The following is a 14,284-nucleotide window of genomic DNA, read 5'->3' on the forward strand; positions in this document are numbered from 1 at the left end:
CATTAATGAGGGACATCTGTACTGTACATCAGTTGTAGTATTAATGATGACATCGTACGTACTGGGTACATCAGCTAGTGGTATTAATGATGGACATCTGTACTGTACTTCGTACATCAGATGGACCATTAATAATTGTGTTACAGCTACATTTATTTCTTGTACAAATTGAAGGGTAAAAGTCTAATATTGATCTGAAATTAATTATGAGCAAAGAAACCTTTAGCTTAAAGTGCGCTACTCTTGTTCAATGTTTCCTGAATGCAAGCAGGTGAGTGCTAACAGGCATTAGTCGATCCATAGTTTACCATGATGAAGGTGTATCAAGTGAAACATGTATATGGATAAGTAAATAACATCACTGCATTATAAGATGTTGTAACTGATAGACTAAGGTTAGGATATAAGTGCCTCTGGCAGTATGTTTCCTCGCAGATGTGAACAACACTATATGTAGTGTGTGGCCAGAGTACGGTGCCGTTAGTACTATCAACTATAACTTGATAAATTTTACCTTTATTACCTCCAAGAAGCACCTTGTAGGTCCACAGTCAGCCACACAAACAAACTTGGAATACAAAAAGTTTAAAACATAACATTCATAAATACTTGCATATAGACATTATATATTGTCATAATTACTTTACCTGTTTGGAAGAGTTCTCGACCAGCCATACGTTCACTTCAGTCAGACGTTCACCTCGGAGGCACACAATCTGAAAGAAATGAGAAAACCTCAGTCCCATCCAAACACATTAAAGGTGGGAGGTTGGGTGTGTGAGAGAGAGTGAGGGATGGATGGGAGTGAGGGTGTGTGTATGGGAGGACCTCCCACACACACCCTCACTCCCATCCATACACTCACCCTCTCTCACTATACTGCCAGATTCTGGGGTCACTAAGTCTAAGGGGATAACTTAACTCTAATCTTAATTTCTAAGGGTCGCTGCCACCAGACCCCCTCTGGACAGCATGTGGCTCGTTAGGTAGCGTGCAGAGTGGACTAGGCATTGGGTTAGGTTCTCCATTGACCAGATCGATAAAGGGTAAAAGAAGGGTGAAACCATAACATGCTCAATTGATTTATTCCTTATAAAAACATACTGGTAAAAACATATACATGAATTGGCCTTCCTCAGAAGAACAACGGAAATGTGGTTACCCAGATGGGCCCCAGACTCTACATTGATGGCGTGTCATCCACCTTACTTATTGCATAACAATTCAGACCACCTTACCTCGGTCATTCTTCTTACACTATCCCTTAACACTTCAGACTGCTCCACCTGTATGGGAATATAGCACCGTCGGTTATCATACATAGTAGCACCACTTCAACACACGTTACACTCCATACCTGCAAGTATGGGACTCCCCAGACTTTAGGTATACACAACAGGCACCTGTTCGCACACCGCCCTCGGTGGTAAAGACGAGGCTTTGACCTAGAGACATACTCAGCACTATTTCTACGCCTGGTATTATAGGTCGTTCCATGACGACCAGGAGTTTCTCACGGTCTCCTTATTTGTGATCATTCATTTGAGTGGTGCGCTGGAAATCCACAGGTTCACAGTGGATTGGCATATGGGAGGTAGTCACCACCTGTTGTGACGCTCAAAGGGATAACAAGGGCCGGGCGGCAAGGGGCACTCCGACCGCATGGAACCTGAGGTGACGGTAGAACGAGGAACACTGGAGGGCATTGCCCCGCCGCCCTCATCACGTAGGCCTACAGTTTCCAAATCCTTAATTTTCACTTTTGTTTCTTATGGTTCTCACCGAACACTTTTCGGTATATTGTCACCATGCCTTATAAACACATACATATATTTTAATCCTAAATTACTACCAAGGTAAGGTCTTAAATCGTGAAAATTCAAGGGGTTCTACTATCACGTGGCCTTGAAACAAAGGCTGAATGATCATGGCAGGTGTATCAACTTCACTTAAAACTGTAATGAGGGATTCCTCCTCTCACACCTTGCACTATTTGAATACAGACATACATTCTCTGGATCACTTTCGTACCTTGGAAATGTGGGTGGTATATGTCACATGAGGATACGCAGGTGTATTAAGTTCATACCGACGCATACAAGATATTTCCTTCAAGTAGTTTCTGATCACTTCCAACACCTCACATAGTTCTGATACATTTATCCTTTTTCCAGATCATTGTTCTCATGTATCTTCATATGATATCTGTGGCAGTTATGTTCGCTACACGCCTTCACAGACGTAAATAGTATGACTCCTTTCAAAAACCCTGATCCACACTCGTCTTACAGTACACGAGTCCGCTCATAACTGGACTTTAACATTCATCTTATGCATACCCTGAGTTCTCCTTAATGCTATGAATACATACACTTACATGATATAACTGTACTCTGGGTACAACAATACAACACATGGTCTAGTAACATTGAGTAGGTGAGTTACCCTCATCAATGTTTCCCGTTTTCTGAGGTTCTACGCATTTGAATGTTATATAGCGTAATATGAATTAAATGGGGTTTTTAGGAATGACAATGATGTGCGCAGTACATAGCCTTCTCTCCCAAAGATTCATATTATGCGAAATAATATGCAAAGCAGTAACGCCAGAAAAGCATACATTTACAACATCCTAACAGTTCGTGATTAGAGTACCTTAATACATCAAACAAAAAACATAAGGAGACTTAAACGTTTCCCATGAGCACCTCGGCTATATACATCGGACAACTGCTTACAATCTTGCTAGTTCGCATACAATATATCAGTAAAAAAGAAAATTATAAGGAGACAAACTTTTTCATTGGTTTCCGAGTCTCTGTTACCTATACATACAACAACTTATCAACTCTTATTTCAGTACAATATAGTATAGGAACATTCCCTAACATTTCATCAGCGTATCAACCTACTTGTGGTACCAGCACCTAAACAGTGATTCTTCTTTGATATTACATCTACAACAAAAGTTCTCTGTGTGAAATTACATACCAAGGAATTTAAATTTGTCTATGAATGGGGAATTAGTTACATCAGACACTTCTCAGATTACTACTTCATTTCCAATAATAATTCACCTTTTCAACACAAAACCGTGGTTCTAGACGTACACATTGGGGCTCATAACACAAGACACGTATTGTCTCACAGTTCAGAAGAACTGGTATTTTGTTGTCGGGGTGACTTTCACCCGAGCGAAAGTCAACACCCCCAAACTTTTGACACACATAAACCTGAGATTTCTCCTTCGACAACATAGGCAGCAACTGGATTTCCGGACTTCAGTTCGTAAGAACTGATTTATAATGTTGGGGTGACTTGTAGTACGACTAACGAAGTCAACAACCCAAAAAAAACATTTTCAGACAATAGATACTCACTACCAATAGCTGATCTTCAAAAAGCATCCCGACAAAACCATCTGAGCAACTGTCTCCCCACCTCAAAAACTTTATAATTCAACAAATCAAACTAACAAACTGGAAAAAGCCAATAATATTCAATTGAAGCAACATTCTGAACTATATTTCCACAAATCCATTCTAACTACTGGTCTCCCTCTGCCTCAGGTAATCTACTTGCAGGCTAGGACTCCACATTTCCGTCATCACTTTCCTCATCTGTTTCCGTCTGAACCCGAGTCCGAGGAAGAATCATAGGGTGGGAGTAGGCTCATTCAGCTGAACAAACATGTTCCCTACTTACATACCTCTTTACTTTCTCAGCTGCCCTGTATCAAATTCTCACTTTCATCCAAGTGGGTTAGTCAACTCATATGCGGCACCATTTCGTATATAATTTCTGTTATAGTGTACGGACCCTTCCACTTGGTATTCAACTTCCTACTGGTCCCAGGTTGGGCCATTCATTCCCACCCATACTGCTTCTCCTAACTGCATAGTTTGTCTGTTCTTGACTATTTGCTCTCTCTCTGGTCTCTCGTGACATCTCTGGCAGACATCTCTTTATCAACCTGTGGGCTTCTTTCAACCTCTTGGACTGCTCTCATTCTCTATTATAGGTAAGTCAATTCCTACTTGTCTTTGTACATGCCTTGAAAAAGCAAAATGAGGCTGTACCCCAGTTGTGGCATGCATGGATGCTCAGAGCCGACTGCACGGACTGAGAAATTTTGGCCACTGAAGTGATTATCTTCTACACATGATTGCCAGTGTTGTTTTAAAGGTCCTGTGCACTTCTCTGTGACACTATTACCTCTAGGTAAGGCAATGTAAAATAGTTCTTAATGCCAGTTAATACTTTTACATAATTCTTTCTAAACTGTATTGCTGGGTAAACTCACCTCCATATCTGCAATGACTACCCAGGGCTACCAAAAACATTAATGAATTTACTAAATTCTCTGGTCACTTCCCTGAGGGATTTGTCTCAAAGGATAGAAATTGACAAACTTAGAATAGTGATCTATGACAGTCAACACATAGCGATATCCATTCTCGCTATTATGTAAGTCTGTCAAGTCCACAGATACTCTCTCCAAAGGTTTAGTTACTTCTGACATCCCCTGCCATTGCTGTTCTAACATAACTGAGGTTGAACACGGCTGCTTCCCTATCATCCCTCTTGGCACTGTCCGTTAGTTTGGAAAGAACCCCTGGATAAACTCTAAGGCTACCTGGGTGTGTGGTATCGTTCCCTGATTGTGGTACAGAGTGGGCACTTTCTGCCGGTGGGGCAGTTGGGGTTGTGTCCTTACCTACACCATACTCTAGATCAGTGTCCTGGTTCTTTGCATGCTGGAGTTCTCGTTTTAGTTCCTTAACCTGTCTCTGTAATTCTTCTAGCTCTGAGTATTGTCTCTCGACGATCTGCAAAGTCCGTTCCAATCTCTCTTCTAATGTGTCCCCTACCATGGTACTCTCCTGTTCTACTGACTCAGCCATTTTGACCTAAAAATGCTACCCCTCGACCAAGGAAAAATACGAACCGCTTAACACAACTACTCTCCTGTACTACTACAACCTGAATTGATCAATGGTATAATACAACACTATGCAACATCTTAACATGGCACCGAAAATTATAACTCACATCAACTGGAGACCGAAAGTCCTATGGCATTCCATAGGTGAACCACTTAACAACATCAGAGGTGAACCACTTGAGACACTTCTCAGACACAGTGTGGACTCCCTTACTTCAACGTCAACAAGGTTAATCCATAACTTCTGCAATTATTATTACATATTAATGCTGGATAAAACACAAACACAAAACACATCAATGACACACATGACTTCAGTACTGTATAAATTTTCAAAAATTCTTCTTACATTTTTGTACTCAATCAATGTTATTCACCTGCAAGTATCACTCAAAAATCAGATTATCCATCATTAAAATACTTGTCTATTTTTGCAACTTAAATCACAACTTCAATTCCCTCGGATTTGATCAATGAACAAAAACCATCCCACCGCTATAGCCACCAATTTATATTGCCAGATTCTGGGGTCACTAAGTCTAAGGGGATGTCTTAACTCTAATCTTAATTTCTAAGGGTCGCTGCCACCAGACCCCCTCTGGACAGCATGTAGCTCGTTAGGTAGCGTGCAGAGTGGACTAGGCATTGGGTTAGGTTTTCCATTGACCAGATCGATAAGGGTAAAGAAGGGTGAAACCATAACATGCCTTAATTGATTTATTCCTTATAAAACATACTGGTAAAAAACATATACATGAATTGGCCTTCCTCAGAAGAACAACGGAAATGTGGTTACCCAGATGGGCCCCAGACTCTTACATTGATGGCGTGTCATCCACCTACTTATTGCATAACAATCTGTGACCACCTTACCTCGGTCATTCCTTCTTACACTATCCCTTAACACATCAGACTGCTCCACCTGTATGGAATATAGCACCGTCGGTTATCATACATAGTAGCACCATCTCAACACACATGTTCCACTCCATACCTGCAAGTATGGGACTCCTTGTGACTTTTAGGTATACACAACAGGCACCTCGTTCGCACACCGCCCTCGGTGGGTAAAGACGAGGGCTTCACCTAGAGACATACCAGCACTATTTCTACGCCTGGTATTATAGGTCGCTCCAAGTGACAACCGCAGAGTTTCTCACGGTCTCCTTATTTGTGACTACAGTATTCATTTGGAATGGTGCCCTGGAAATCTACAGGTTCACAGTGGATTGGCATAGCTGGGAGTAGTCACCATCTGTTGTGACGCTCAAAGGGATAATGGCGGCCGGGCGGCAAGGCACTCCGACCTCATGGACCCTGAGGTGACGGTAGAACGAGGAAGACTGAGGGCATTGCCCCGCCGCTCCCCATCACGTAGGCCTACAGTTTCCAATCCTTAATTTTCACTTTTGTTTCTTATGGTTCTCACCTGAACACTTTTCGGTATATTGTCAATCATGCCTTATAAACACATATTTTAGTCCTAAATTACAAACTAAGGTAAGGTCTTGGTTTGCTAGTTCGTGGGAAAAGTCATGGGGTTATAATATCACTTGGCACCCAAGGCGGGTACATGACGCGCCTTGAAACAAAGGCTGAATGTTCATGGCGGGGGTGTATCAACTTACTTAAAACTGTAATGAGGGATCCTCCTCTCACACCTTGCACTATTTGAATACAGACATAAGATTCTCTGATCACTGTACCTGTCGTGGGTATATGTCACGTGAGGATACGAGGTGTATTAAGTTCATACCGACGCATACAAGATATTTCCTTTCAAGTATAGTTTCTGGATCACTTCCAACACCTCACATAGTTCTGATACATTTATCCTTTTTCCAGATCATTGTTCTCATGTATTTTCATATGATATCTGTGGAAGTTATGTTCGCTACACGCTCACAGACGTAAATAGTATGACCGGAAGTAATAAACAAGTCTTGGATTCTGGCCAACGACTAGAAATGACTGTAAGTAGTCTAATATTATGCTCACCAAACTCAGCATTGAGTTCACCAAGGCAGTTATCTAAAATATTGTAGTACAGTTGATGATGTAAATCAGCTTCACTATCAAAACCATGAACATTAGAATGTCTTACAGTTGTTTCAGTCACTGTTAAGTATTGGAGCAGTTTGTGTTTATACCAACAGACCCAAAGGCAGTCCTGGTGGATCAAGTTTCCAATCTAGATCATTGGAACAACTCATTGGTAGGGGTACCCGCTCTATGGCAGTTCCCAGGAATATAAAAACATTTTCACTCTCCAAATTTTTTTACAGCATATTGAGATAGAATATATTCAAAACTTATGAAATGACTTTGTTGATAAAAGTCTTGTTTCCATATAAATTAAGACCGTCAGTTATTTACAAATGTGATCATGAGTACACAGCCATGCATCAGCCAACACAGTCCCACCAATACTGGAGTCTCGAGTACAGCAGACAGTGTTTTAGAGAAGAAACAACAGCATATACTTATAGAAAACCTCTACAAGTAGATGGTGCCTGTACTGTATTGATAGAGATAACACCAGAGAGAAAAAAGGAAGGTTTACATCTGTATTCCTTTACTTTGCTGGAGACAAACTGGGTCATGATAAAAAAGGCAGTGGCTACTTAACCAGGAGTTCCTGGCTGGTCACACTGGAGGTTATGTGAGAGGGTTATGCCTCCCAGTCATTGCTGACTTCTTAGAAGTGCCACACAGTCCTCAGCCTCCCTCACCTTCGGTGACTGGAGACAGGCTAAACAACTTAGCAACGTTTAATGTCATCGATGACGGCCCCGTTAAGGTGTGGGAAGCTATTTCCCATGCTAAAGTATAACATATGAACAAGAATGAAATTAAAGAACTCATAGAAGAAGAAATAGACGCGCAGAGAAAAATTAAGAGACCCGACAGAAAATCCACCTCGGCTCTAGTTGGATTTTTTCACAAACTTCCAGAGACGGTCACACTGGGATGGAACACCGTCTGAGTGAGATCTTACGTGCCATGACAGACCAGATGCTTCAAGTGGACGAGTGTTATATAGTAATGAACGAGTGTTATACAGTAGTGAAGGAGTGTTATATAGTAATGAACGAGTGTTATATAGTAGTGGACGAGTGTTATATAGTAGTGAAGGAGTGTTATATAGTAATGTACGAGTGTTATATAGTAGTGGACGAGTGTTATATAGTAGTCAAAGAGTCTTATATAGTAGTGGACGAGTGTTATATAGTAGTGGACGAGTGTTATATAGTAATGAACGAGTGTTATACAGTAGTGAAGGAGTGTTATATAGTAATGAACGAGTGTTATATAGTAGTGGACGAGTGTTATATAGTAGTGAAGGAGTGTTATATAGTAATGTACGAGTGTTATATAGTAGTGGACGAGTGTTATATAGTAGTCAAAGAGTCTTATATAGTAGTGGACGAGTGTTATATAGTAGTGAACGAGTGTTATATAGTAGTGAAGGAGTGTTATATAGTAATGAACGAGTGTTATATAGTAGTGAAGGAGTGTTATATAGTAATGAACGAGTGTTATACAGTAGTGAAGGAGTGTCATATAGTAGTGGACGAGTGTTATATAGTAGTGGACGAGTGTTATATAGTAATGAACGAGTGTTATACAGTAGTGAAGGAGTGTTATATAGTAATGAACGAGTGTTATATAGTAGTGGACGAGTGTTATATAGTAGTAAAGGAGTGTTATATAGTAGTGGACGAGTGTTATATAGTAGTGAACGAGTGTTATATAGTAGTGAAGGAGTCTTATATAGTAGTGGACGAGTGTTATATAGTAATGAACCAGTGTTATATAGTAATGAACGAGTGTTATATAGTAATGAGCGAGCGTTATTTTAGTGAACGAGTGTTATATAGTATTGGACGAGTGTTATATAGTAATGAGCGTATGTTATATAGTTGTGGACGAGTGTTATATAGTAGTGAACGAGTGTTATATAGTAGTGAAATAGTGTTATATAGTAATGAACGAGTGTTATATAGTAATGAACGAGTGATATATAGTAGTGGACGAGTGTTATATAGTAGTGAACGAGTGTTATATAGTAGTGGACGAGTGTTATATAGTAGTGGACGAGTATTATATAGTAGTGAACGAGTGTTATATAGTAATGAACGAGTGTTATATAGTAATGAACGATTGTTATATAGTAATGAGTGAGTGCTATATAGTAATGAGCGAGTGTTATATTGTAATGAACGAGTGTTATATAGTAGTGGACGAGTGTTATATAGTAGTGAACGAGTGTTATATAGTACTGAACGAGTGTTATATAGTAGTGAACGAGTGTTATATAGTAGTGAACGAGTGTTATATAGTAATGAACGAGTGTTATATAGTAATGAACGAGTGTTATATAGTAATGAGCGAGCGTTATATAGTAATGGACGAGTGTTATATAGTAATGAACGAGTGTTATATAGTAATGAGCGAGTGTTTTATAGTAGTGGACGAGTGTTATATAGTAGTGGACGAGTGTTATATAGTAATGAGTGAGTGTTATATAGTAATGAGCGAGTGTTTTATAGTAGTGGACGAGTGTAACATAGTAGTGGACGAGTGTTATATAGTAATGAGCGAGTGTTTTATAGTAGTGGACGAGTGTTATATAGTAGTGAACGAGTGTTATGTAGTAGTGAAGGAGTGTTATATAGTAGTGGATGAGTGTTATATAATAATGAACGAGTGTTATATAGTAATGAACGAGTGTTATATAGTAATGAGCGAGCGTTATTGTAATGAACGAGTGTTATATAGTATTGGACGAGTGTTATATAGTAATGAGCGTATGTTATATAGTAGTGGACGAGTGTTGTATAGTAGTGAACGAGTGTTATATAGTAGTGAACGAGTGTTATATAGTAGTGAACGAGTGTTATATAGTAATGAACGAGTGTTATATAGTAATGAACGAGTGTTATATAGTAGTGGACGAGTGTTATATAGTAGTGGACTAGTGTTATATAATAGTGGACGAGTATTATATAGTAGTGAACGAGTGTTATATAGTAATGAACGAGTGTTATATAGTAATGAACGAGTGTTATATAGTAATGAGGGAGTGTTATATTGTAATGAACGAGTGTTATATAGTAGTGGACGAGTGTTATATAGTAGTGAACGAGTGTTATATAGTAGTGAACGAGTGTTATATAGTAATGAGCGAGTGTTATATAGTAATGAAAGAGTGTTATATAGTAATGAAAGAGTGTTATATAGTTGTGGACGAGTGTTATATAGTAATGAGAGAGTGTTATATAGTAATGAGAGAGTGTTATATAGTAATGAGAGAGTGTTATATAGTAATGAAAGAGTGTTATATAGTAATGAACGAGTGTTATATAGTAGTGGACGAGTGTTATATAGTAGTGAAGGAGTGTTATATAGTAATGAACGAGTGTTATATAGTAGTGAAGGAGTGTTATATAGTAATGAACGAGTGTTATACAGTAGTGAAGGAGTGTTATATACTAGTGGACGAGTGTTATATATTAGTTGACGAGTGTTATATAGTAATGAACGAGTGTTATACAGCAGTGAAGGAGTGTTATATAGTAATGAACGAGTGTTATATAGTAATGGACGAGTGTTATATAGTAGTGAAGGAGTGTTATATAGTAGTGGACGAGTGTTATATAGTAATGAACGAGTGTTATTTAGTAATGAACGAGTGTTATATAGTAATGAGCGAGCGTTATTGTAATGAACGAGTGTTATATAGTATTGGACGAGTGTTATATAGTAATGAGCGTATGTTATATAGTAGTGGACGAGTGTTATATAGTAGTGAACGAGTGTTATATAGTAGTGAACGAGTGTTATATAGTAATGAGCGAGTGTTATATAGAAATGAAAGAGTGTTATATAGTAATGAAAGAGTGTTATATAGTTGTGGACGAGTGTTATATAGTAATGAGAGAGTGTTATATAGTAATGAAAGAGTGTTATATAGTAATGAACGAGTGTTATATAGTAGTGGACGAGTGTTATATGGTAGTGAAGTAGTGTTATATAGTAGTGGACGAGTGTTATATAGAAGTGAACGAGTGTTATATAGTAGTGAAGGAGTGTTATATAGTAATGAACGAGTGTTATATAGTAGTGAAGGAGTGTTATATAGTAATGAACGAGTGTTATACAGTTGTGAAGGAGTGTTATATAGTAGTGGACGAGTGTTATATATTAGTGGACGAGTGTTATATAGTAATGAACGAGTGTTATACAGTAGTGAAGGAGTATTATATAGTAATGCACGAGTGCTATATAGTAGTGGACGAGTGTTATATAGTAGTGAAGGAGTGTTATATAGTAGTGGACGAGTGTTATATAGTAGTGAACGAGTGTTATATAGTAGTGAAGGAGTGTTATATAGTAGTGGACGAGTGTTATATAGTAGTGAACGAGTGTTATATTGTAGTGAAGGAGTGTTATATAGTAATGAGCGAGTGTTATTGTAATGAACGAGTGTTATATAGTATTGGACGAGTATTATATAGTAATGAACGAGTGTTATATAGTAATGAGCGAGCGTTATTGTAATGAACGAGTGTTATATAGTAGTGAATGAGTGTTATATAGTAGTGGACGAGTGTTATATAGTAGTGGACGAGTGTTATATAGTAATGAACGAGTGTTATATAGTAATGAACGACAGTTATATAGTAATGAACGAGTGTTATATAGTAGTGAACGAGTGTTATATAGTAGTGAAGGAGTGTTATATAGTAGTGGACGAGTGTTATATAGTAGTGAATGAGTGTTATATGGTAGTGGACGAGTGTTATATAGTAGTGGACGAGTGTTATATAGTAGTGAACGAGTGTTATATAGTAGTGAATGAGTGTTATATGGTAGTGGACGAGTGTTATATAGTAGTGGACGAGTGTTATATAGTAGTGAATGAGTGTTATATAGTAGTGGACGAGTGTTATATAGTAGTGGACGAGTGTTATATAGTAGTGAATGAGTGTTATATAGTAGTGGACGAGTGTTATATAGTAGTGGACGAGTGTTATATAGTAGTGAATGAGTGTTATATAGTAGTGGACGAGTGTTATATAGTAGTGGACGAGTGTTATATAGTAGTGAATGAGTGTTATATAGTAGTGGACGAGTGTTAAAAAGTATTGAACGTGTATTATAATTTTAATTACGGGTGATATATGACCGAGAGAAGCGAATTATGTTACATAAGTTAGATATACGACTTGATTATTAAAAGTAATATGAAAATCAATAAAACTAATCATATTTCGTAAGTCTATTTAAGATTATTAATTACTTTTTCATCTAATTATTAGAATATTTCATAAACTTTTATACAAAAACGAATATTAGATAAATGAGACCACTAAGGGATTAAAATTGATAAAAAATTAAAATGAATGAAAATAGACAATTACTCTGAATAAAAAAAAACGTTATGAATTAGAGAGAAAAATAATTGTAATGAAAGAAAGATTTAAATGAATAATCGACTGAAGGAATCTTAAAAAAGATATATTAAAAAGTGTAGATAAAGAAATTTGAGAATAGTGAATCAGGAGTGCGATTTTTTTTGTAAAAGAGGATTACTTAGAAAGGGTTGATGGAAAAAAAAGAGGATGATGAAATAAAGGTTGGAAATGTATTTTGTCCAAGTAGAATATCCCGCTGATCGCTAGCACATCAGCTAATACCCTTGACTGAGGTCCCCACGTTGCCAAAGCGTATAGGGATGACAGCTCGTCAGGTTTTGATCAGGGAGGGGGCGACCTCTACGTGGTTCCATTCCTCACTGGCCATCAGCGTCCTAACACTGACGGGGAACCACGAAGGGCGGCAGAGCACACCGAGATGCCATTTCATGAGGAACCCTGGCCAAGGACCTCCTAGCAACCAGGGCTAGAGCATCTCCGTAGAGTCCCGGTGTGATGCCCCCCCACGAACTAAACGTTAAGAGTACCAGTACCTTGGTTACCTTGGTGGTGGTGGCATTTCTAACGATGAGCAGCCGACGATGAATATATTATATAAACATACAAAAAATGCTAACACACACACACGCAACCCAGGACTCGATAGTAACCATGAACAAATCAACTTTAAGAAGAAAGACAAACTTACAGATGTTTAATATGGCCAAGTGATCTTTCAAATATTACCTATAAAATATTTCCCAACAAAATGATTCTTACGTAAATTAGGTACACAAAAAAGTACTTATTTAGGTTAAGCCAATCACTATTCTGTAAACACTTTCTACCAGTAACATTACAGCATCAGTAATATATAAAAAGTTAAAATAATTCGTATTTTTCCAATGAAGTAATTATTTCTGACAGCTTATCATTCGTTGGTAGCCCTGGAGTTTTGCTAATATAACCTTTATTCACCAGAAAATAAGGGTTATATAGTTATCTTCTGGGGCTACTAACGAGTGAACCACCTCGTATAATCATTAATATCGAGCCCTGTGTTTCTCTACTACAGTATTGACATATATTAATACATACAATATTATAAAGTGGTTTGCTGTGGCTGGGCATTGTTAAAGCCAGATCGTTGTCTGGGTGGAGGAGGAAAAAACTTGCCTATTGGTCGGCTGTCGGTAGTGTCTCTCTATTGGTCCACTGTCGGTATTGTCTGTCTATTGGTCGACTGTCAGTAGTGTCTGTCTATTGGTCGACTGTCAGTGGCGACAGTCTGTCTATTGGTCGACCAGGAAATAAAAGCAAGTGTATTCACAGACCTGCACTACACTCCACGCAAGGTGACATGTCGTAATAGGTCGATCCGTCACTGTACAGGTAAGGGCGTACGTCGGTCTGCCTTACCTGCGGCGGCTGGCACTCACACCTGTAAGAAAAGATAATCAGAATTAATCAATGCGTCATTTACTGCACAAATAAAAACAATTAATTAGGAAATTATTCAAATACAATGATTTTAAGTAAAACATTGGTTGAAAATACACCGAACCCTCACCACCACACCACCTCCACTCCTTCCCTCGGTAATCATCCAGACAGCCCCAGTAATTTCAACTTGACATTAAACTATTAAATGCTGCGAAATGTCCATTCATTTCTTACAACTGATAACAAATGCCACTATAAAATGCCTCAGAAAATACCAAAAGTCAAATCTAACACGACTGCACTGTTGGAAGCTTCTGTTAAATGAAGTCATTCGCTATGAACAGGGAAACAATGTTAAATAATAAAAATATTCACCTATGTTTACCTAAATAATGCCTAATATCTGGTATATACAGTACAGTGCAGACAAGCTCAGACATCTCCGTTGTCTTATCATAAATACTTATATACCAAG

The 14,284-nt window shown here is 38.3% G+C and overlaps 1 long non-coding RNA gene across 1 annotated transcript in view; it reads right to left on the minus strand.

The window, feature by feature from the left end:
* Positions 1-614: 614 nt before the first annotated feature.
* Positions 615-14,284, minus strand: part of LOC121858003 — a 70,487-nt gene continuing 56,817 nt past the window's right edge. Inside the window, exons 3-4 of the long non-coding RNA XR_006087316.1 lie at positions 13,701-13,807; positions 615-716 (exon numbers count right to left, since the gene is read on the minus strand). This is a non-coding gene — a long non-coding RNA (uncharacterized LOC121858003). The remainder of the gene's footprint in view (positions 717-13,700; positions 13,808-14,284) is intronic.

The sequence above is a fragment of the Homarus americanus genome, unplaced genomic scaffold (assembly GCF_018991925.1).
Source record: "Homarus americanus isolate GMGI-L3 unplaced genomic scaffold, GMGI_Hamer_2.0 scaffold43746, whole genome shotgun sequence".
NCBI lineage: Eukaryota > Metazoa > Arthropoda > Malacostraca > Decapoda > Nephropidae > Homarus > Homarus americanus.